General features: G+C 31.7%; 4 non-coding genes across 4 annotated transcripts; 2 read left to right on the top strand and 2 right to left on the bottom strand.

Annotated features, from left to right (window-relative positions):
- Positions 1–10,195: 10,195 nt before the first annotated feature.
- On the bottom strand, positions 10,196–10,268 carry TRNAA-UGC (transfer RNA alanine (anticodon UGC)). The gene has a single exon. It is a non-coding gene; the product is annotated as a tRNA-Ala (tRNA).
- A 10-nt stretch (positions 10,269–10,278) lies between these two features.
- Positions 10,279–10,362, bottom strand: TRNAM-CAU (transfer RNA methionine (anticodon CAU)). The gene is given in 2 exon segments: positions 10,279–10,314; positions 10,325–10,362. It is a non-coding gene; the product is annotated as a tRNA-Met (tRNA).
- Positions 10,363–14,766: 4,404 nt separating this feature from the next.
- Positions 14,767–14,850, top strand: TRNAM-CAU (transfer RNA methionine (anticodon CAU)). Its single transcript is given in 2 exon segments — positions 14,767–14,804; positions 14,815–14,850. It is a non-coding gene; the product is annotated as a tRNA-Met (tRNA).
- Positions 14,851–14,860: 10 nt separating this feature from the next.
- TRNAA-UGC (transfer RNA alanine (anticodon UGC)) lies at positions 14,861–14,933 on the top strand. Its single transcript has one exon. It is a non-coding gene; the product is annotated as a tRNA-Ala (tRNA).
- The last annotated feature ends 8,314 nt before the right edge of the window (positions 14,934–23,247 follow it).

Genomic DNA, 23,247 nt, shown 5'->3' on the forward strand with positions numbered 1-23,247 from the left:
TTGAGATATGCAGCCAATAAATGCAGTAACTAAAAGAAATACAGGTATAGGACCTTTAGTGGATGAGTTTATAGAAGCGTTTGCAGGAAGGGCAATTTATTCAATGGGTGATTTATATTCGGATTATGATCATTTTCAACTTGCACATGGGAGTAGAGATCTAACAACTATGAGAACGCTACTTGGATTACTTAAAATATGTACTCTCTCACAAGGTGCTACTAACTCAGTTACACATATGATAAATGGGATGAACAAGGTATTAAGAGACTTCATTCCTGAAAAAACTATGCCTTTTTTAGATGATGTTCCTATCAAAGGATGTAAAGAAGGAAAAAAAGATGAAACTTTAGATGAAAGAGGGTGTCACAAATATGTTGTTGATCATATACAAGATTGTGAAAAGATTTTAACTCGACTTGAAGAAATACATCTTATACTTTCAGGAGCAAAATCTACATTTGGAGTGGAGGAAGTTCTTATTGTTGGGTATTTGTATGGGTTTTATGGGAGGAAGCCAAATCCAAGCAAAGTTGATGCAAATGGAAGGATGAAAGATTCATGTGACTCTTTAACAGAAGTACGCAGGTTTTTAGGAGCTTGTGAATTTTATCGTATATAGATTCTTTATTATGCTCATGTAGCGAATCCATTGTATGAATGATTACGTAAGGATTATGGATTTAAATGGAAAAAAAAGCATATTAAAGTAATGCAGAAGCTTAAGGTGCTATTGGTGACACCTCCAATTTTTAAAAAAATTGATTATGATTGTAATAGACAAATAATTCTTATAGTGGATATTAGTCTTATTGCTATTGGATGGGTTGGAGATCAACATGATTCAAGTAGAAATAGATTTGCAATTTAATTTGGAGCTAAAGTTTTAAGTACTCGTCAACATGCATATTCGCAAGTCAAAAGAAAACTTTGGGGAGTTGTTTCAACTATAAAAGCTGAAAGGGATTATTTGATTGATGCAGCAGTAGTAATTGAAATAGATTGCTTGCCATTACTTGGAATGATTACTAATTTTTCAATGATGGATATTGCAATGTTAAGATGGATTGCTTATATTAAGTCATTAAATCCAAAATTTAAGCATTTTTTTAGAAAAGACAATTTAATAGCAGACATGCTATCTCGAGCAAGATATAAAAGAAAAGATGAAATGGTTGAAGATATTGATGATGTTGGATCAAAATTCTATTCAGTAACAAATCTTAAAAAAGAAGATAAGCTATTTTTTGAAGAATTTTATGAAAGAGAATTATTGAATATTGGTCATTACTTGAATATCTTGACTAAACAAGAAAATTGGTCTATAAAAAAATTTAAATAAATAAATAAAAAAAAAAAAACATATAAATTTTTGCTTCAAGAAGGATTCTTATGGAAGAGACCAAAGAAAGGAATTGCAATGCCACAAAGAATGATAGGCAATAAAGAAGAGAAACAAAAATTATTAAAGGGATTTCATGATAGTTTATGGGTAGGACATAGAGGAATTTGGACTACTTTTGCTAAGCTTAAGAAACGATATTGGTGGAAAAATATGTATCGAAATGTACTCTTATTTGTAGGGTCATGTAAAATTTGTCAAGCATATTCTAATATACGACATCGAGATGGTCTTCATCCTACTTATCCTCTAGTTATTCATTTTAAATGGGTTGTTGATTTTATTATTATACCAATCGGATTATGACAAATGAGATATTTGATCTTAACTCATGAAGATTTATCAAATCAAGTAGAAAGAAGAGCATTGAAAATAAAATCTACGGAAGGAATTTGTAGATTTTTGCTTGAAGATATTATTTGCTGCTATAGATGTGTAGAAAAAATCACTACAGATCATGGAGAATTAAATGCATAAACAGCTCGTGAATTCTATGACAGATGTGGAATTAAACTATCACTGACTACTACTTATAGTCCTGAAGGAAATGCAAAAAGTGAACGTGGTCACCCACCGATTGTGAAAGCATTAGTGAAAGCTTGTAATGGGAAGGTTAGAGAATGGCCACGACTTTTGTAATTTATATTATGGATTGATCAAACAATTCATAGCTCACTAACGGGATATATGCCTATTGAGCTTATGATAGGTCAAAAACCAATTGAGTCAATTGAAGAAAAAGTACCTACTTAGAGTATGTTACCATGGGAAGATGGATTGACAAGAGAAGAACTTCTAGCTATTAGAATTCAATAATAAGAGCAAAGATCCGAAGATGTGCAAATAGCATTAGGAAGATTAAAAAGAGCGAGGTTATAAAACATGGCACGATTTGATAAGCAGCATCAATTGAGGCCTAAAGCAATTGAAGAAGGTGATTAGATTTTGGTCTATGATAGTAGCTTGGACAATCAACATATTACTTTAAGGAAGTTTTCTAAAAGATAGTTTGGACCATATGTGGTAACAACTGTTCATGATAATGCAACTTACTCATTGCGAGAGTTAGATGGAATAAGATTAAAAATGCCAATTATATGAAAGCGAATAAAAATATTTAAACAAAGATATACAGAAATAAATATAGAAGACCTTGGTAAGGACATAGATATTCCTCAACATGAAGATGAATTTGACTTAGATAACAAAAGTGATGAAGAAGATTTGGACGAAGACTTGGAGACCATATTATGAATCAAATAAGAACTAGATTATTTGGTGAATACCAGAGGATGCACAGGTTCAGAGGGAGCGGATGTCATATTGTAATACGGCTATATAGTGAAAATATAAATGAAAAAGATTTTATTAATATTTAATCATTTTGGATGTTAGAAACAGTGGCCAATTCCAGTGCCAATATTCAAGGACCAGTTAATGTCACCCCATTGCAAGCTATATCACTGTACATGACATCAGTAATATACTCAACCGGCGTCATCAAACCAAGTACCTTTCGTACCAACGGGACAACCAGGATTATTTTCTAAGCCTACATGGAACAAGCCTAGTAGGTATATATTGATGGAGACACCCAATATGCCTAATCGGGGTACAAGAAGACCACTTTGTTGTTTTCGTTGCAAATAGATTGGTCATTATACTAGTTAATGTCCCAATCTTAGAGCCAGTGATGATTCTATGTGAATGTGTGGGAATTACAAGCAGTCGGGGCATACTTATCAACAATATAATACTCCATTCAATTTCAATAATCGGAATCAGCAAATCCAAAGCCAAGAAAAAAATTGAGGAGATAAATCAAGATCCTCAAGATTTTCCAGTAAATCAGGTGGAATGTATCAAAGTCGTTCTTACGAAGGGTCGACAAAAGGGGAAAGGACCAATTCAACATTTGGGTGAGCCTAATGCAAAAGACTAATTTGACCCAATTATAGAGACATCTAATCCAGGTCCTGTTATGGGCCTTTTACCCAACATGAGACTGGACTCGGTTGGGCAACCTAATGAGGTCTCGATTATGGGGGCTTTGGTTCCATTTCAAGCTGTTTCGTTCTCTATGTCATTTTGGAGAAACGTCTTTTTTGTAGAAAGATCCTCTTAGAGGCTGGAATTCTATGGAAGCACAGTCTACTATTCCAATTCTGAGTCCAAGGGTGGAAGGATAGGGGACCTCACGGAGTTAAAATAAAATAAAATAAAATAAAGAGGGCATTCAAAAAATTGGGATTTTTTGGGATCGGAGAGCTAGCTTCAAGCTTGTTCGAAAGAAATAAGACTGAGTTCATAGGATTTGGAAGGACTTGGCAATCGTTGCTCAAAGTTAGTGTTTGTATTGTGATTTAGATTTTTTTTGCAATAAAGTTAAGGCTAGTACTCTTGAGTGTTTTGTGAAATTGAAAAGAAATCTGTAGTTGAAATTTTAGAAATGTCTAGATGGTTGAGTATGCCAAGTGTATGCAAAAATTTGTGTTAATCTAATAGTATGAATAGAGGATATTTGGTCATTAGTATAAAGAAGTATGAGAAGTTGGCATATTGGAGTTGTTTAGGATTTCTGTAATATCTGGAGATCTATTAGCTAGAATAAGGTGAATTTTAATGTAGTAAGTCGAGGACTTAAAGACAGAGTTACACACAAGGTTTGAATGAGAATTAAAAATTAGAAAAGGAGAATTGCAAGTCAAAGTTCATCATCAACTTTCTAGAGAGCAGTCAAGGGACATCAGTGTGGATTTATGGCGTTTTCTTGTAATTTGTAATTTGGATTAGATTGAAACTTTGTGAGCATTTAAAAGACTTCCGAAGACACTAGTGGTAGAAGTTTTATAACAATCGGATGTTCAGATTGAGAATTACAGCTTGCCAAAGCTCTTTGTCTAGGATTAGGGTTTAAAAATTTTAAAAATAATAAAATAATAAAATAATAAAATAATAAAATAATAAAAATAATAAAAATAATATAATAATAATAATAAATAAATAAATAAATAATAAATAACAAATAACAAAAGAATTCGTGATTATAATATCTAGAAGTTATTAAAAATAGTTTTTCTAAGTACTTTGTATTGGAATTAAGCTTTTACATTGAAATCCGAAATAATTTGTATTTAGATGGTTGAAACCCACTAGACTACATGGATACTTGCAAAACATTGTTTTATCTTCTACAGCCAAATACCTGGTGCATTCTCAAGCTAGATAGCATGTAATACTACTGCAACACAATCATAAACTGAGGAGTACGGCTATCAAAGAAGATAGTATGTCAAAAAACGAATTTCTCCAACTATAATAGAGACCGTGCGGCTGGAACCTTGTACAATACCTAGTGAAGGTCCTATTCTCTCCTTAGAAACCTCTCCTTCTTTTACAATAAATGTTATTTTAGGACCTAAACATCACAAAGCCTCTGACTTGTTATATTCAAGAGCCTCAGCATGTTACTTACATGAAGAATTTGCTAAAAGACATAGCATATTTTACAATACAACAACGTATGGCACATGATTTGTTTGTTAATCAAATTAATAACCTAGTAAACATCTACAAATACATATAAAGTCAAAGCAATATCTATGAAGCTTCTAAAAAGCTTCTCTAGAAGATATTATGAAATAATTTTATATTTACCTACTTCTATTTAATCATATAAATAAATAGTAGAATAAATATGTATATTGAAGATACAATATTAGTTTAGACATAGATAATCTACAACTTCTAATATACTTGTCTTATCAAAAAAAAAAGAATAATCAACTTTTAAGAAAGTAAAGACGAAGCTTTTTATTATAAAAATATTATTATCAATTTGTCAAGGATAAGGAATTCAAGAATGTAATTAAATATGTGACATGTATCTTAAAGAAAGATGAAAAAAATAAAAAAATATATAATTTTTAAGAAAAAAATAGAAAAGCTATTTATAGAGATAAAAAAAATTATAGATTCTTCAAACTAGACCAAAAACAAGAAATGAATTGATAAAAATAAGAAAGACCTTATTTTTTCTACTATCTGGACTATCTAATTAAAAAACTATATAGTGATGTTTTTATAGATCATCTTATACATATCAAACTTCTAAAAAAAGTTTCTAACATGAACTCTATATAGCCAACTTATACAACAAGTGAGCAATTTGTAAAGCAATTAGCTAACATGAGCAATATGTAGCCAACTTGTTACCCAAGTTTTTAATTCTTTAATTATCTAAAAAGACTTAAGAAGTCACATTTGTATCAATGAATCTTGCAATAAGATTTTTCATTAAATATTATCAAATTTACTTACTTCTACATAATTCCTTCTATCTAAATAAATACTAGTGTATCTATGTATGCTTCTGATATTGTAATACTATACAAGATAAAATCAATTCTGATCATGCAAATGATTTATAAATCATAATCATACTACTACTAGATTTTCTTTAAATAAAACAAGAATATATATTCAAATTCAACGTAAACTATATTCTTCTCAAATAAATAAAGGAAACTAGCTACTTAAAAATTTTAAAATACAAAGATATAGACCACACAAAAAAGAATTTATTAATGGTCATAATTAGAAATATCATAATTTGAACAACAATAATAGCTTAATATGATAAAAAACTATCTAAAATTGGTATTGAAGCTATTTTTTTTAATAAGCATAAAAATATCTATGTAGAAAATGTTAGAATGTCCTAAAAATTGGTTCTAGAAATATTATAATTATATTTAAAAAAATACTCTATAATTTCTACTAGGCTTTAAAAGCTCTATTTGACAAGACCTATTCATTTTTGTATGTAAATTTATTTATTTAAAATAAGGACAACTATAGCATATATATATATATATATATATATAAACTAATTTAAATACTACATTGTTGTCTAAATTAAAAGTCATTTGGTTAAAAACAATGCCCTAATAAATCAAATAAATTAACATCAACTAATTACTTTAAATTCAGAAATAATTTTATTCATATAAAAATATTGACTCAAATAACATGCAAGTGGATAGTATTAAAATCATAATGGGGTCTCTTTGACTCAATGTATCCATACATTACAAATACTATATCCTTCACTAACGATCGAATGCACATCCATCAACACTTCAATGTATCCATACATTACAAATACTATATCCTTCACTAACGATCGAATGCACATCCATCAACACTTCAGTAAAAGACTTATTCCTCACACTAAAATTAAAAATAAAATATAAAAGTAGAAAAATTTAAACACAATAAAAACTGAATATAAACTTCAAGCCAAACACAACAATAATACCGAAAAGAGCACATCAACAACAACCTCCAACTTGGATCTAACCAACAAAGATTCACCTCCCTAATAACCTAGCAACACACATGTAAACCGTAAATAAAACAAAGCAAGCATCCTGTTAAGGCAACTACTTGACTATTACCAGAATGCTACCTTCAACGGTATCACTAAAGCTCCATCACAACGATACAACAACAAAGATGTGCCACACATGTAAAACAGCTGAAGAAACCTGTAATAGTCATGCGACAGCAGACAGAATCGTGGGTGGCTGCTGCCTGAGAGATTGTGACCACATCGAAAGCGTTGATGGGTTGGACAGTGGCGCCTGAAAAATAAACGATCGGTGGCATCCGGATGCTGCGGGACCTGGGCGCCTCATGAGCAGCATAACAACTTCCATGAACATCATTCACACTGCCGCACTTACTATTTCGAATACACTTACATCTGACCAGCAAAGTAGAAGCAGATAAAAAAAAAATAAATCGTGGCTTCCACCTCTAATATAATGAAACAATTAAAAAGACTAAAACAGCTGACGATGCACTACAGTGTAAAGACTAAATGCAACATACATAGTTAAATTACCGTACAGCAAAACTGTACACATTCACTGGGCTCTAAATGACGTTAGGGTCGTAAATGTGTGTTACGTAAATTGCACAAGTCAAAACCAAAACAAAGCGACTAAGCGAGAGCGAACGCTGGTGGGAAAAAACCCATATGATTTTGGTTGGTCCATAATGCGGCGAGGCTACAATAAGCGGGGTCCTAAAATTTGGTTATAATTTATTTAATATTTTTTAGAACTATCAAGGTTTATTAATACATTATTTAAGACTTAATTAAGATTTGATTAATATATTTTTAGTATTTACTAATAATTTTTTAATATTAATTTATAAATTTTTAAAGATTTTTCTTAAAAAAATTCAAAAATTTTTATTTAAATTTCTTTTAGAATTTATTTTAAAATATTTTGAAGATTTCTTTATAATTGCTTAACAAAATCATTGGGATTTCTTTAAGTATTATTTACGATTTTTTAAGGATTTTTGTAAGATTTTTTAAGATTTAAATAAGACGTGTCAATAATTTTTTAGATTTAATTATGTTTTATTTTAAATTTTATCAAAATTTTAAAATTCTTTGTTTATTACAAATACAATTTATCTTTTACATCTATATTCCTTATACATTTCTATGTTAGTTTTTACAAAACATAACAACGTTGTAACAAAAATTAAGATATTGAAGAATAACTTGTTCTTTTTTAAATAGATGGAGAGATACAATGCATTTGGTATCATGATCTTAGACGTGTCTTTCAATGATTAGTGATATTATTGGAAGTAGAAACCACTCTTAATAGTGTTTTAATTGTTTTCTTTATAAAAAGTTATGAAGGCTTCAACATTAATCAAATAACATAGTCTTTTGACCTTGGCATGAAATACAAGTAATAATTGAGAAGACCTATAAATTACCTTTGAATGAAACAAAGATTAAAACATGTGACAAATACAATTTGCTCCATTATAAACTTCTTTAACATGTAATCACTACTTCTAGTAGAACTTATTTTTAGAATAGGAGATAATCTCATGGACATATATATTATACTAGTATTTACTTAGATAAGAGGAGTTAAGTAGAAGTATGAAAATTTAATAATATCTTGCAAGATGGCTTCTAAGTAGCTTCACAAATGCAAATTTTAATTCTTAAGTATTTGTAGGTGATTTTTATGTTGAAAAGTTAACTATCAAGTTGGTCACTTATACAAATTAGCCATGTGGCAAAGATATTAAAAACGTATGTTATAAGTTACACATATGTCCCGCAAGTTGGATACCTGTTGATTGACATATACAATGTTGCCACATAGATTATTAGTTAGATGGTATATAAAAAGACAAAAGTGAGATCATCCTCACTATTGTTGATTCTTTTCTTCATTCTAATCTAATATCAAGAACTTGTAGCTTTTTTTAATCCTAAAAAATGGCCACTTTTTCTTTACTTTTTCTTTTCATTTTTTATTTTTCTTTTCTTTTTTTAGAAATTACATAATTTCTTATTTTGATTATGTAACTTACTTTGACACACATCTAATGTCATTAATTACATTCTTCAAGTTGTTATTCTTAATAATTCTATCAAATATCTATATTATTTTTTCTAAGTTTTGTCAATTTGCTAATAGTGTCATCAAGTTGTAATTCTTTATAGTTCTAAAATAAAATTAGTTGGCTTGCATATTAAAATAACTAAAATTGGTTTAAAAAAAAACTAGAATAAATTATAAAAACCATTATATGCACACATTGTAAAAAAGAATTAAGGCATTGCCATTTTGGTATACAAAACACATAGATTATATAAATGCAATCCTAGATAACAAACGACTACAATTTATTGCATGAGAACATGTAAATTACTAAATTACTAGTTTATATTCTTCTAAAATTGAACACAATAAATATTAGAAAGGCAAGTTATTCTCAAATCATAATCAGAAACCTAGCAAAAACAAATTTTAGATTTCATTGATAGTACCTGTATAATATGGTGTTAAAGAGAACAATAAACTTATCCAAGCAGAAGCGCCATTTGTAAAAGTCATGCGACAGCAGACAGAATCGTGGGTGGCTGCTGCCTGAGAGATTGTGACCACATCGAAAGCGTTGATGGGTTGGACAGTGGCGCCTGAAAAATAAACGATCGGTGGCATCCGGATGCTGCGGGACCTGGGCGCCTCATGAGCAGCGGCACGGCGGCTGAGAGAGCGAACGCTGGTGGGAAGAAACCCATATGGTTTTGGTCGGTCCGTGGCGCGGCGAGGCTAGAATAAGCGGGGGGGGACGCAACGACGGTAGATCCTTCTGGTTTTACAAAATGATGAGAGGAGGAGTCGCGCGTCTGCGCGAGAGGTGCCCGCCCCAAATACCTTGTTACAAAGGGCAACCCCCCCCTGTCTGACCCCCCCATCCCCCGACCCTCGGTGACCGAGGGCGTGTGATGAATCAGGAGTGGAATCGTAGTGTAGGATCTCGCATCTCGAGAGCAAAAACAGCGGAGGCAAGGCCCAGCACGCGCCCACTGCGGAGAGTGTGTTGAGGATCCCTCCGGGCGCGCCAACCGTCACCGTTGGGGCCATGCGTGAGGGTGAGCATTTGGTGGGCTTGGCAGGCGGGTGTGATCATGGAGCTGAAATTCGGCAGGGATCCGCCCAAAGGCGTGCGGAGCGATGGTGCGATGTTCGCCCATGACGGTGGGCGGTTGGCGAGCGGAGTGGATGGATGTTTGTCCGCAGCCCCCTCCGGGGACTCGGGGACTGCGAGTCACGGAGGATGGGCTCGGTTTGGGTGTGGCAGGCACAGGCAATGTGACGGTGAGAGAGGGGGTGACGAGGGAGGTGTTTGGGAGAAGCAAGCAGAAGGAGCAGAAAAAAAGCGTGGGGGATGAGTGAGTGGAGACGCCGGGTATCGATCCCGGTACCTCTCGCATGCAAAGCGAGCGCTCTTCCATTTGAGCTACACCCCCAGATGGCCCGTGGGGCGAGAGAGGCTCGAACTCTCGACCTCAGGATTTCTCGTAGCTATGAGACCTACGCGCTAGCCAACTGCGCCACCGCCCCGATGTTGACACCGCCGCACGCATACCCACACTCATACCCTGCACCCGCTCCCCACCAAACACACCCACCCCCGCTCTTCGCCCCCCTGCCCTCCTCTGCACTTGCTCTTGCACTGCCGCCCTCCACTCTCAGCAACCCTGCGCCACGCGCCGCATCCAGGCCCCCTGGGGGCTCCAAAGCTTTGGAGATTCCTGCCACCGTCATGTCTGGCCTTTGCACCCTCCTACCACCTTTCCCTCCCTCCCCCACGCGTTTCGCCCCTCAGTGCCCTCGACCCTCCCCCACAGCTCTCCGGTCCATCCTGTCCGCCCACCTCGCCCCCACTTCTCTCTTCTCACGTAACCATCGGCTCCGGAATCTCAGCTTGAGCTGGGCCTAACAGTTGACCATGCTCACAAACATCATGGATTCTGCATCCGCTGAAGCCCAGACATGTTTGCCAAGACTGCAAGATGTGTTCCAACACATTTTGGCTTGAATAAAACGGCCTTTTTTCCCAAAGTCAAAACAAAGAGAAAGCGGAGATCTTTGAAGAATCCGTCGAAGTTTACATTTATCCAACGAAAATGTTCCTCTATACAACCTCAGGCATTGCCTTCCAACCACAACGCTGATGTGGCAAAAAATTACCAATTCCAATATATTATTTTACTCCTAAACAAATCCATTACTGCTATCAATCATGGGTATATTTATTACAATGTTATTTGTTTTTTTGGATTCAAGTTCAACATTATTTTTACTTTTCTGGTGTAGTTGGCACTCTTTGGAAAAAGATGAACAACAATACAAATTTATTGTGAATTTATTCCACAAGACACTTCCTACACCAACAACTTACACATGAAAGCGCAACACCACCAAATCTATAGGGATTTTCCAACCATTGATTCCATTGTAATTCAAAGTTCAACAATCTAAAATCATGAAAGAATCAAAAGTTGGTCAATCTTAATTATCCCTTTTGATCTCCAAATCTCTTGTATGAGTTACATAGGGCCTTGAGAAAGTATAACTTTGAGTAACTAAAGAATATGGAAATTGAAAACAATAAGACTATGGACCATAATATATATATATATATATATATAAGATTACAAATGAAGAAACACATTACATTATAAGGAAATAATACACACCAACATCTTCTAAAAACAAGAGACAAATAATATCCTTTTCAACTTGAGAAGATAGAAAGAGATGCATATCAAGATTAAGACTAATCTTTTTAAGAAGAACATGTATGATAACAAACTTTGTATTGCATACCTTCAATTTATAATAATGAAGGTAAAACAATCCTACAAAATATAAGAGGTTCAAAAGACTACAATAAGTAAATAAGTAAATAAAAACTAAGAATGTAATTATACAATTTGTTACCAAAATATGATATTATATTGCTTTAAAATACAAATTAATTGGCAACAAGGCTACAAGAATAAAACGGCCTTTTTTCCCAAAGTCAAAACAAAGAGAAAGCGGAGATCTTTGAAGAATCCGTCGAAGTTTACATTTATCCAATGAAAATGTTCCTCTTTATGCTTTTATTTATTTATTAATTTAGAACACTACTCATGATGTTGTAAAGAGTCACCATATGCTTTAAACAGGTGCTTAAATCAACAACAGAATGCTCCTAATATGTTTCAATTAAAGATGTGGTTGAAGAGACACCACTTCTTACTTTAAGTTACAATCACTCCAATACAAAAGAATCAACTATAGTAAGAGAAATTAAAATGAAGTGAAGATATTATGAAGGTAGAAATGGATTTTCTTTTCAAACATGCCATCCTTAAATGCTATATAAGAAAAAATCCTTGCTAGAACAAATTTGAATAATAATTAGCTTTTTTCAACCATAGAATAAGAGAATTGAGAGTATATGACAATCACCTAAAAAAAATGATACTTCCAAATAAAGACAAACTTGAAGAAAATTTTAAGACAATTACTCATTATATTATTCTTTTGCATCACAATAGGTATGTCCATCTTCAAAAAATAGATTCTCAATTTTAATGCAAATGGAATTTATACCTTCTTATCTACTTATCATAGATGAAAAACTTAAATTTTTTTTTGTGTATGGTTGGTTTTTGAAAATATATATCAATAATTAAGTTGTGTGTTTAATATTTCTATTTTTGGAGGACATAATTTAGATGGCTTGATTAGGTATTGGAACATAGGATTTTAAATTCATGTAGATGGAATTCAAAACATTTACTCAATACAATCATAATACATGATGTCTTTATTTATTTTTCTAAAAACAAATTTGTGATCTTTTATATTTTCATACAATAAAAATAAGAATATTTTTTATTTTTTATTTTGTCTTATTAAAAGGCTGTTAAAACTTAAGAAATTTTTGTTCTTAAACCAAGATATATCTAAAACAAGCCATTATTCATCTGTTTCAAATAATAACCTAGAATCATTTATTGCGGAGCTATCTTATTTATTCTCTACTATGTCTCAAGTATGAAAGAAGAAAGAATGATTTGATTAGGATTTAATTAATAGCTATAATCCCTAAAAATTCAAAAATTTAATTTATTAATTGTGAAATAGAAAAAACTTCTAACTAGTAGAGTTTATTTTAGCTCATATTGACTTAGTTGGTATATATAATTAATACATTGCAAGAATGAAAACTCTAACTTTTTTAGAGAATGTATCCTATGACATCCTTCACTTTTATTAAAAATAATAATGATAAAAACTTTGTAGTATCTAATTATTATTAATAGTACCTATATTCAAGACTTAATATTTTTTTACATAGAAAAATAAAGATACCTATTTTTCTTGTTCTTATACTATAAATTTTTTGATAAGTTTCTAATTAGCTTTAAGAATATAAAATCCAAACTTTAGCTACAAAAATTGTCTTAAAGTTTTAGCATTGTTGCCAATTAATGTATAATTTAAAATAATAAAATACCATATTTTAGTTATAAATTACATAATTAAATTCTTATCATTAATTAATTAATTTATTTATTTATTATAGTCTTTTGAATCTCTTATATCTTGTAAGATTATTTTATCTTTGTTATTAAAAATTGAAGGTGTATAATACAAAGTTTTATCTTATATATTTTTCTTGAATCCTAATCAAATCATTATATATATATATATATATATATATATATATAAGATTACAAATGAAGTAACAAATTACATTGCAAGGGACAATACATATCAACATCTTCTAAAAATAAGAAACAAATAATATCTTTTCAAATTTAAAAAGATAAAAAGAGATGCATATGAAGATTAAGACTAATATTGAGTAAATATATGTATATATATATATATATATATTATGGTCCATAGTCTTATTGTTCTCAATTTCCATATTCTTTGGTTACTCAAAGTTATACTTTCTCAAGGCCCTATGTAACTCATACAAGAGATTTGGAGATCAAAAGGGATAATTAAGATTGACCAACTTTTGATTCTTTCATGATTTTAGATTGTTGAACTTTGAATTACAATGGAATCAATGGTTGGAAAATCCCTATAGATTTGGTGGTGTTGCGCTTTCATGTGTAAGTTGTTGGTGTAGGAAGTGTCTTGTGGAATAAATTCACAATAAATTTGTATTGTTGTTCATCTTTTTCCAAAGAGTGCCAACTACACCAGAAAAGTAAAAATAATGTTGAACTTGAATCCAAAAAAACAAATAACATTGTAATAAATATACCCATGATTGATAGCAGTAATGGATTTGTTTAGGAGTAAAATAATATATTGGAATTGGTAATTTTTTGCCACATCAGCGTTGTGGTTGGAAGGCAATGCCTGAGGTTGTATAGAGGAACATTTTCGTTGGATAAATGTAAACTTCGACGGATTCTTCAAAGATCTCCGCTTTCTCTTTGTTTTGACTTTGGGAAAAAAGGCCGTTTTATTCAAGCCAAAATGTGTTGGAACACATCTTGCAGTCTTGGCAAACATGTCTGGGCTTCAGCGGATGCAGAATCCATGATGTTTGTGAGCATGGTCAACTGTTAGGCCCAGCTCAAGCTGAGATTCCGGAGCCGATGGTTACGTGAGAAGAGAGAAGTGGGGGCGAGGTGGGCGGACAGGATGGACCGGAGAGCTGTGGGGGAGGGTCGAGGGCACTGAGGGGCGAAACGCGTGGGGGAGGGAGGGAAAGGTGGTAGGAGGGTGCAAAGGCCAGACATGACGGTGGCAGGAATCTCCAAAGCTTTGGAGCCCCCAGGGGGCCTGGATGCGGCGCGTGGCGCAGGGTTGCTGAGAGTGGAGGGCGGCAGTGCAAGAGCAAGTGCAGAGGAGGGCAGGGGGGCGAAGAGCGGGGGTGGGTGTGTTTGGTGGGGAGCGGGTGCAGGGTATGACTGTGGGTATGCGTGCGGCGGTGTCAACATCGGGGCGGTGGCGCAGTTGGCTAGCGCGTAGGTCTCATAGCTACGAGAAATCCTGAGGTCGAGAGTTCGAGCCTCTCTCGCCCCACGGGCCATCTGGGGGTGTAGCTCAAATGGAAGAGCGCTCGCTTTGCATGCGAGAGGTACCGGGATCGATACCCGGCGTCTCCACTCACTCATCCCCCACGCTTTTTTTCTGCTCCTTCTGCTTGCTTCTCCCAAACACCTCCCTCGTCACCCCCTCTCTCACCGTCACATTGCCTGTGCCTGCCACACCCAAACCGAGCCCATCCTCCGTGACTCGCAGTCCCCGAGTCCCCGGAGGGGGCTGCGGACAAACATCCATCCACTCCGCTCGCCAACCGCCCACCGTCATGGGCGAACATCGCACCATCGCTCCGCACGCCTTTGGGCGGATCCCTGCCGAATTTCAGCTCCATGATCACACCCGCCTGCCAAGCCCACCAAATGCTCACCCTCACGCATGGCCCCAACGGTGACGGTTGGCGCGCCCGGAGGGATCCTCAACACACTCTCCGCAGTGGGCGCGTGCTGGGCCTTGCCTCCGCTGTTTTTGCTCTCGAGATGCGAGATCCTACACTACGATTCCACTCCTGATTCATCACACGCCCTCGGTCACCGAGGGTCGGGGGATGGGGGGGTCAGACAGGGGGGGGTTGCCCTTTGTAACAAGGTATTTGGGGCGGGCACCTCTCGCGCAGACGCGCGACTCCTCCTCTCATCATTTTGTAAAACCAGAAGGATCTACCGTCGTTGCGTCCCCCCCCGCTTATTCTAGCCTCGCCGCGCCACGGACCGACCAAAACCATATGGGTTTCTTCCCACCAGCGTTCGCTCTCTCAGCCGCCGTGCCGCTGCTCATGAGGCGCCCAGGTCCCGCAGCATCCGGATGCCACCGATCGTTTATTTTTCAGGCGCCACTGTCCAACCCATCAACGCTTTCGATGTGGTCACAATCTCTCAGGCAGCAGCCACCCACGATTCTGTCTGCTGTCGCATGACTTTTACAAATGGCGCTTCTGCTTGGATAAGTTTATTGTTCTCTTTAACACCATATTATACAGGTACTATCAATGAAATCTAAAATTTGTTTTTGCTAGGTTTCTGATTATGATTTGAGAATAACTTGCCTTTCTAATATTTATTGTGTTCAATTTTAGAAGAATATAAACTAGTAATTTAGTAATTTACATGTTCTCATGCAATAAATTGTAGTCGTTTGTTATCTAGGATTGCATTTATATAATCTATGTGTTTTGTATACCAAAATGGCAATGCCTTAATTCTTTTTTACAATGTGTGCATATAATGGTTTTTATAATTTATTCTAGTTTTTTTTTAAACCAATTTTAGTTATTTTAATATGCAAGCCAACTAATTTTATTTTAGAACTATAAAGAATTACAACTTGATGACACTATTAGCAAATTGACAAAACTTAGAAAAAATAATATAGATATTTGATAGAATTATTAAGAATAACAACTTGAAGAATGTAATTAATGACATTAGATGTGTGTCAAAGTAAGTTACATAATCAAAATAAGAAATTATGTAATTTCTAAAAAAAGAAAAGAAAAATAAAAAATGAAAAGAAAAAGTAAAGAAAAAGTGGCCATTTTTTAGGATTAAAAAAAGCTACAAGTTCTTGATATTAGATTAGAATGAAGAAAAGAATCAACAATAGTGAGGATGATCTCACTTTTGTCTTTTTATATACCATCTAACTAATAATCTATGTGGCAACATTGTATATGTCAATCAACAGGTATCCAACTTGCGGGACATATGTGTAACTTATAACATACGTTTTTAATATCTTTGCCACATGGCTAATTTGTATAAGTGACCAACTTGATAGTTAACTTTTCAACATAAAAATCACCTACAAATACTTAAGAATTAAAATTTGCATTTGTGAAGCTACTTAGAAGCCATCTTGCAAGATATTATTAAATTTTCATACTTCTACTTAACTCCTCTTATCTAAGTAAATACTAGTATAATATATATGTCCATGAGATTATCTCCTATTCTAAAAATAAGTTCTACTAGAAGTAGTGATTACATGTTAAAGAAGTTTATAATGGAGCAAATTGTATTTGTCACATGTTTTAATCTTTGTTTCATTCAAAGGTAATTTATAGGTCTTCTCAATTATTACTTGTATTTCATGCCAAGGTCAAAAGACTATGTTATTTGATTAATGTTGAAGCCTTCATAACTTTTTATAAAGAAAACAATTAAAACACTATTAAGAGTGGTTTCTACTTCCAATAATATCACTAATCATTGAAAGACACGTCTAAGATCATGATACCAAATGCATTGTATCTCTCCATCTATTTAAAAAAGAACAAGTTATTCTTCAATATCTTAATTTTTGTTACAACGTTGTTATGTTTTGTAAAAACTAACATAGAAATGTATAAGGAATATAGATGTAAAAGATAAATTGTATTTGTAATAAACAAAGAATTTTAAAATTTTGATAAAATTTAAAATAAAACATAATTAAATCTAAAAAATTATTGACACGTCTTATTTAAATCTTAAAAAATCTTACAAAAATCCTTAAAAAATCGTAAATAATACTTAAAGAAATCCCAATGATTTTGTTAAGCAATTATAAAGAAATCTTCAAAATATTTTAAAATAAATTCTAAAAGAAATTTAAATAAAAATTTTTGAATTTTTTTAAGAAAAATCTTTAAAAATTTATAAATTAATATTAAAAAATTATTAGTAAATACTAAAAATATATTAATCAAATCTTAATTAAGTCTTAAATAATGTATTAATAAACCTTGATAGTTCTAAAAAATATTAAATAAATTATAACCAAATTTTAGGACCCCGCTTATTGTAGCCTCGCCGCATTATGGACCAACCAAAATCATATGGGTTTTTTCCCACCAGCGTTCGCTCTCGCTTAGTCGCTTTGTTTTGGTTTTGACTTGTGCAATTTACGTAACACACATTTACGACCCTAACGTCATTTAGAGCCCAGTGAATGTGTACAGTTTTGCTGTACGGTAATTTAACTATGTATGTTGCATTTAGTCTTTACACTGTAGTGCATCGTCAGCTGTTTTAGTCTTTTTAATTGTTTCATTATATTAGAGGTGGAAGCCACGATTTATTTTTTTTTTATCTGCTTCTACTTTGCTGGTCAGATGTAAGTGTATTCGAAATAGTAAGTGCGGCAGTGTGAATGATGTTCATGGAAGTTGTTATGCTGTATGTGTTTTTGGTGCTTGAAAAACTTCTGATTTTTTTGTATATGGTGACATAATCGTTTTATATTTTTGTCCAAATTACTTCCTGTTGACTACTTAATTGGTTATTCCTTGAGGCAACGTAAGATATGGCCATTACTAGTGCAAGGTGGTGATGTCTAAATGCTTGTGGATAGAGGATGATGTTAATTGGCCTTGACAACTGCAAGTGTGCGTACTTTTTAGGTTTAACAGTTGGAAGTATGTAACTCTAAAGAATATATTTAGAGAACTAACACGTTTTACTTTATTTATTAAAATGAATATTGAAGAGCTTTGATAGAAATAAGCAGGGAGAAGGTTTGTGATTGGAATTTGGTGCAGAGATGTCATAGTTTGCTTATTGGATTGTATTTGATGTCATAAGACTGAAACACTTTGCTATACTTAACAAAGATTCTATTAGTTTTAAGTAGATTTCTTGTCCAATTTTAGTAATTGTTATTTATATAGTGATAATGTGTTTATATTTGTTTGGTTTTCATATTAATATTAAGAGTTTTTGCCTTTCAAACAGATCCTTAGTAGTCATTGTAGATTGTAATTGCTTTGAGAATTTTGATTGCAAATTCTTTTGTGAGCTTTTAAATTCAAGTTGTTTCATTTCCTTATATAGAGAGCTCCATAGACTTAGCTTTTGTTGAAAAGTTGGCTATAATGGCGTGTTTTTACAAAGCTCATGTAATGTAGAAACTTCCCATTCTAAATACAAATTTTATTATTATTTAACCATTGAGAAAATCTCTTTTCTTTATAGTGCCTAAAATACTAGTTAACTTAATATTTAAAGAGCTTTTATATAGAGTCTAATTATAATATTTTTAATTTAAATATTAAATAAATAAATTTATTATTGATAGATGTAGTTTATATAGCTTTGAAAGAAATCATAGATGATATTAATTGCCAAAAAAAATATTGAATATAAGTAAGATGATTTAGTCTTTCTACCATGTTATAATATTTAATGGCATCTATTAGTAGAGATTCTATGTCAAGTGCAAGCTTTAGTTTGTTTTTCTACTATAAAATTACCTGCAAGATTATAATCCAACATGTTAAGAAAGGCAAGCATTTATAATAAATACATAGATTGAACTAAGAATATCTTGAAAAGTACTTTTACACTTATTACTTAAAGATATAATATAATTTTTTTTTGAGATTTTGGACATTACAAAATAAAAAATTAATTTGGTTGTGAGTTGCTAAACTTTTGTGTATTAGTTGCTTATAAAAAAATTAAAAAAAAAAAAAAAAAAAAAAAAAAAAAAATGAAAAATGAAAAATTAATACACATGACCATCAAAAGAATTTTTGGTGGCATTTTTATCAAACATAAATCAAAATTTTCTTTTTAAAAGATAAAATAAAGAAAATAAAAGTAATTTTTTATTATATAAAGCTTTTAAGACTTTATTAAGACTTTCTATTTTATTTTAGAATTTATACACAAAGATATTCAAAACTATATTTTTTAAAGTCTTGAAGCTTTTTAATATAGATATACTATTGTTTAGCTCTTCATAGAAAGATGTTTTGACATCCATAGAATATAACCTTCACTTTCTTTGAGCAATCAATACTATTAACATATAAATAATTTTCTACTTGGCTACTAAAATAAAACTTTTAATATGATCAGTCTAAAGTGTTTTTTAATTATAAATAACTAATATGTTATTTTCTTTTTTCTTTTAAAGAATGTAATCAACTTACAACTTTAGATTGTATATTTATTTTATTAAAATTAGAAAATTATTCAAATCTAATATAGTTATTGTTCAAGTACTGTTAGAATAAACTCACTTAGTCTCACCTTTATGATATCATATTCCCTCTTGTTTATATCTAATTTTTTTTAATTTTTAAATTTAGAAGTAGAAATATTCAATAACTTCTATTCATAATCTATAAATTTGACTAGCCATCTTAAATTTTAAGAAAATGAATGCAATTTAATTTGAGAATTTGGAAGAGAGTCTCAAATTTTAACATTATAAATTTGATCTATATAAATCCTATGAAAAAAAATAGAAGTATTAGTAGCCTATTAATTAAAAATAATAATCTAGAGGTAGTACATTATGAGCCATCGTGCAATTTGATGTATTATGTAAAGATGTGTTATATAAGATTGTTATTTGAAGCAATATATTGTGTAAAGTCTCTTGACTTGTTGATTATATTATACTAAAGACATTCAAGTCTAATAATAAATCTAATAAAGATTAATTATTAAGCTTTAAAAATATTATAAATTATAAAAAAAATAATAATACATAATCTTAAAAGTAAATGGTTCTTTCACCTTTTAAAAGAATTAAAAGAATTAAAAGATGATGACATAAGTTAAATTAATCATTAAAAAACTATAATAGATTGTAATTTTAAATAAAAGAAATAATTTTCTAATTTATGTACCATAGAAAGTTTTTTTTTATTATATTTTAATAAGTTATATACTAAATTTGTGATTGATTTATTATTTAACAATTCTAAATCATTTAACTTATAAAGATATAAGCTTTAGGTATATATTTTATTTTTTAATTAAGTATTTATTTATCTTCATTATAAATTTGAATGTAATTCTTTACAAGTTGTTAGTGAGTTTTTTAGTGTCAATGTTATAGGTACTTAAGAAGTTTTGATAATATTTTTTTTTAATATATTTATAGAAAAAAAATATTTCTACTAACTTATACATTTTTTTATTTCAATAATGAATACTTGATACACTTTTGATCTTTTATCTATTCCAACATAATTTTCTAAGTTTAATTAAGAATAAAAATTCTATTAATTTATACTATCTATTTGTATATAATAGAAGCAATCAAAGATTTTAACATTACTCAAACCAAGTTTCTTACTTCAAAAAAAATACAAAATTGCAAGTTTTTTATTATCTTAAAAAAAGTAAGGTTGATCAATTGTATAATTGCATTTATTGCCTCAGCTATAAAAATAAGAATATCATACTTTTTAAAAATATATACCTTATTTTTTAATACTTATTTTTAGTTATTTTTAATACTACATCACATTATAAGGTTTAAAATTTGAAGTTATTTGAAAATTCTATATATTTACAAATAAGTAGTAAATTCTTTAAAAAAAAATTATCTACTTCTATCTATTCAAAAGACATGGATGTAGTGGTATGTCTAACTTTCAACCATTGCAAAGAATCTATTGAATCACATAAAAATTAGCAATAGATTATCACAAATCATAAATTGTCCAATATAATAGTTTAAGCATAATATATTTTAATAATATATATATATATATATATATATATATATATTAATATGTACAAAAAAATTATATTTAACAAAGAATATGTTTTTTAATTCACTTACGTATCTTCTATCATAAAATAACTTAATCCTTTGTGTATTTGCCTTTATTAACTAAAATAGCTTGGATTTGCTTTTGCATGCTCTCATACAACCTTCTGCACTCCTCTAATGTAATAGAAGCCCAACATTCCTCAATATGCTCTCACAACTCTAATAATCTTATTGGAGCACTTTGATATTAAATGAAATGGCATTTTAGTTCAATCCATAGATGCTCAATTGAAATTAGATCAAGAAACTACATAAGCCACTAAAAAATATTAAACTTTTGTAATGTCAACTACTAGCAAATAATTTTTGTTGTATGTTTGGAATTGCTATCATGCTAAAAAATCAAAGGGAAGGATCGAGATTATAAGCCACCATAGGGTATAATAAATCTCTTTGTAATTTTTTTTTGTATTGATGTTGAATCATTATTCTTTCAATTCTATAAATGATGTTAAGACCTTGGAATACTATGCAACTCCACACCATCACCAAATCACCAACAAACTTTACTATTTCTTGAAACTATCTTGAATTACAAGATTGTCTATCATAAATCTAATACTAATTGCAACCAACTAAACAAAATCAATTTATTTATATTTGTCACACACATACTCATAATTACATATATAAATATATAGAAGTAAGTAAAAGTAGGTAAAAGTAAGTTAATTCTATAATATTTGATATGAAAGCTTCTTAGAAGCTTCATAGATGTTGCTTTGACTTCATAGGTGTCTTTAATTGACTTTTTGGATTAAAAACGTGGTCAATAAGTTGGCCATGTGCCACACATGTTGTTAACTTGAAGACCAAGCTAACTATGTGGCCCACACGTAGAAAAACTTGCCTTGTAAGTCAAGGCATGTGTCCTACAAAGTCAACACATATTGGAGGTCCTATAGAACGTCGCCACGTAGCTCCTAATTAGATAGTATATATAGAGATAAGAGTGAAGCCTTCTTCACTCTTGTCAACTCCTTTCTTGCTTCCAATCTAGTTTCAAGGGTCTGTAGTTTTCTTGTCTTTTGGCAATAGCCATTCGAGTTTCTCTTTCAATATACATACTTGTTTATTTATATTTTGTTACCTTTCTTTGAGTGAAGGCTCACTTGTTTGAATTGCTTTTTCATCGAGTTCTTGTCCTTGACAATATCTCATCAAAGAAGATAACACGTTTCTAGTCTCAAATAATTCAATGTTCATAGCATTTAGCAAATTCAAGCGGCTCCTTGATGTGTTTTTGGTTCAATATTGGCTTCTTCCACTTCACTTTTTATATGAGCCCTGTAACACATAAAGCCCTTCACATTTTATCAATACTACAATAACTTGGTATTTCCTATGCTCATGTTGGAAAACATGTGTTACAATATCAATACCTCCTAACATAGTAGTTTTGACACATATGCTCTTTTGTGCATCAATGAGCACTTATGGTCTACCACCACTACAAGTTCAAATTGTGCTACATGACTATGAATCACTTGCAACTCATTTACTACATCTCTTGTAGAACTACTAACTTGCAACTTCAAAAAAATAGAATAATCAAGATCTATTCTAACATTAGTAGAAAAGCTTATTTAGGCACACCATGATTATTGCACAAGATCCACAAAGAACATATAGAAAGTTTTGAGTTGAAGTATAGACCAAATGTATATGAGAATCTCAGTTTTACAATATTGAATTTCTCTTCTTCAACCTCATTGTGTTTGATGCGGAGAGACATGCAAAACTAAGTCATGACATGTTCTAGAGCTGAAATTGCAAATTTCTACAACTTGTGTATTTGTCAACATTGATTGAATGCTAAGTGGGACA

The sequence above is a fragment of the Physcomitrium patens genome, chromosome 6 (genome assembly GCF_059467195.1).
Source record: "Physcomitrium patens ecotype Gransden chromosome 6, ASM5946719v1, whole genome shotgun sequence".
Lineage (NCBI taxonomy): Eukaryota > Viridiplantae > Streptophyta > Bryopsida > Funariales > Funariaceae > Physcomitrium > Physcomitrium patens.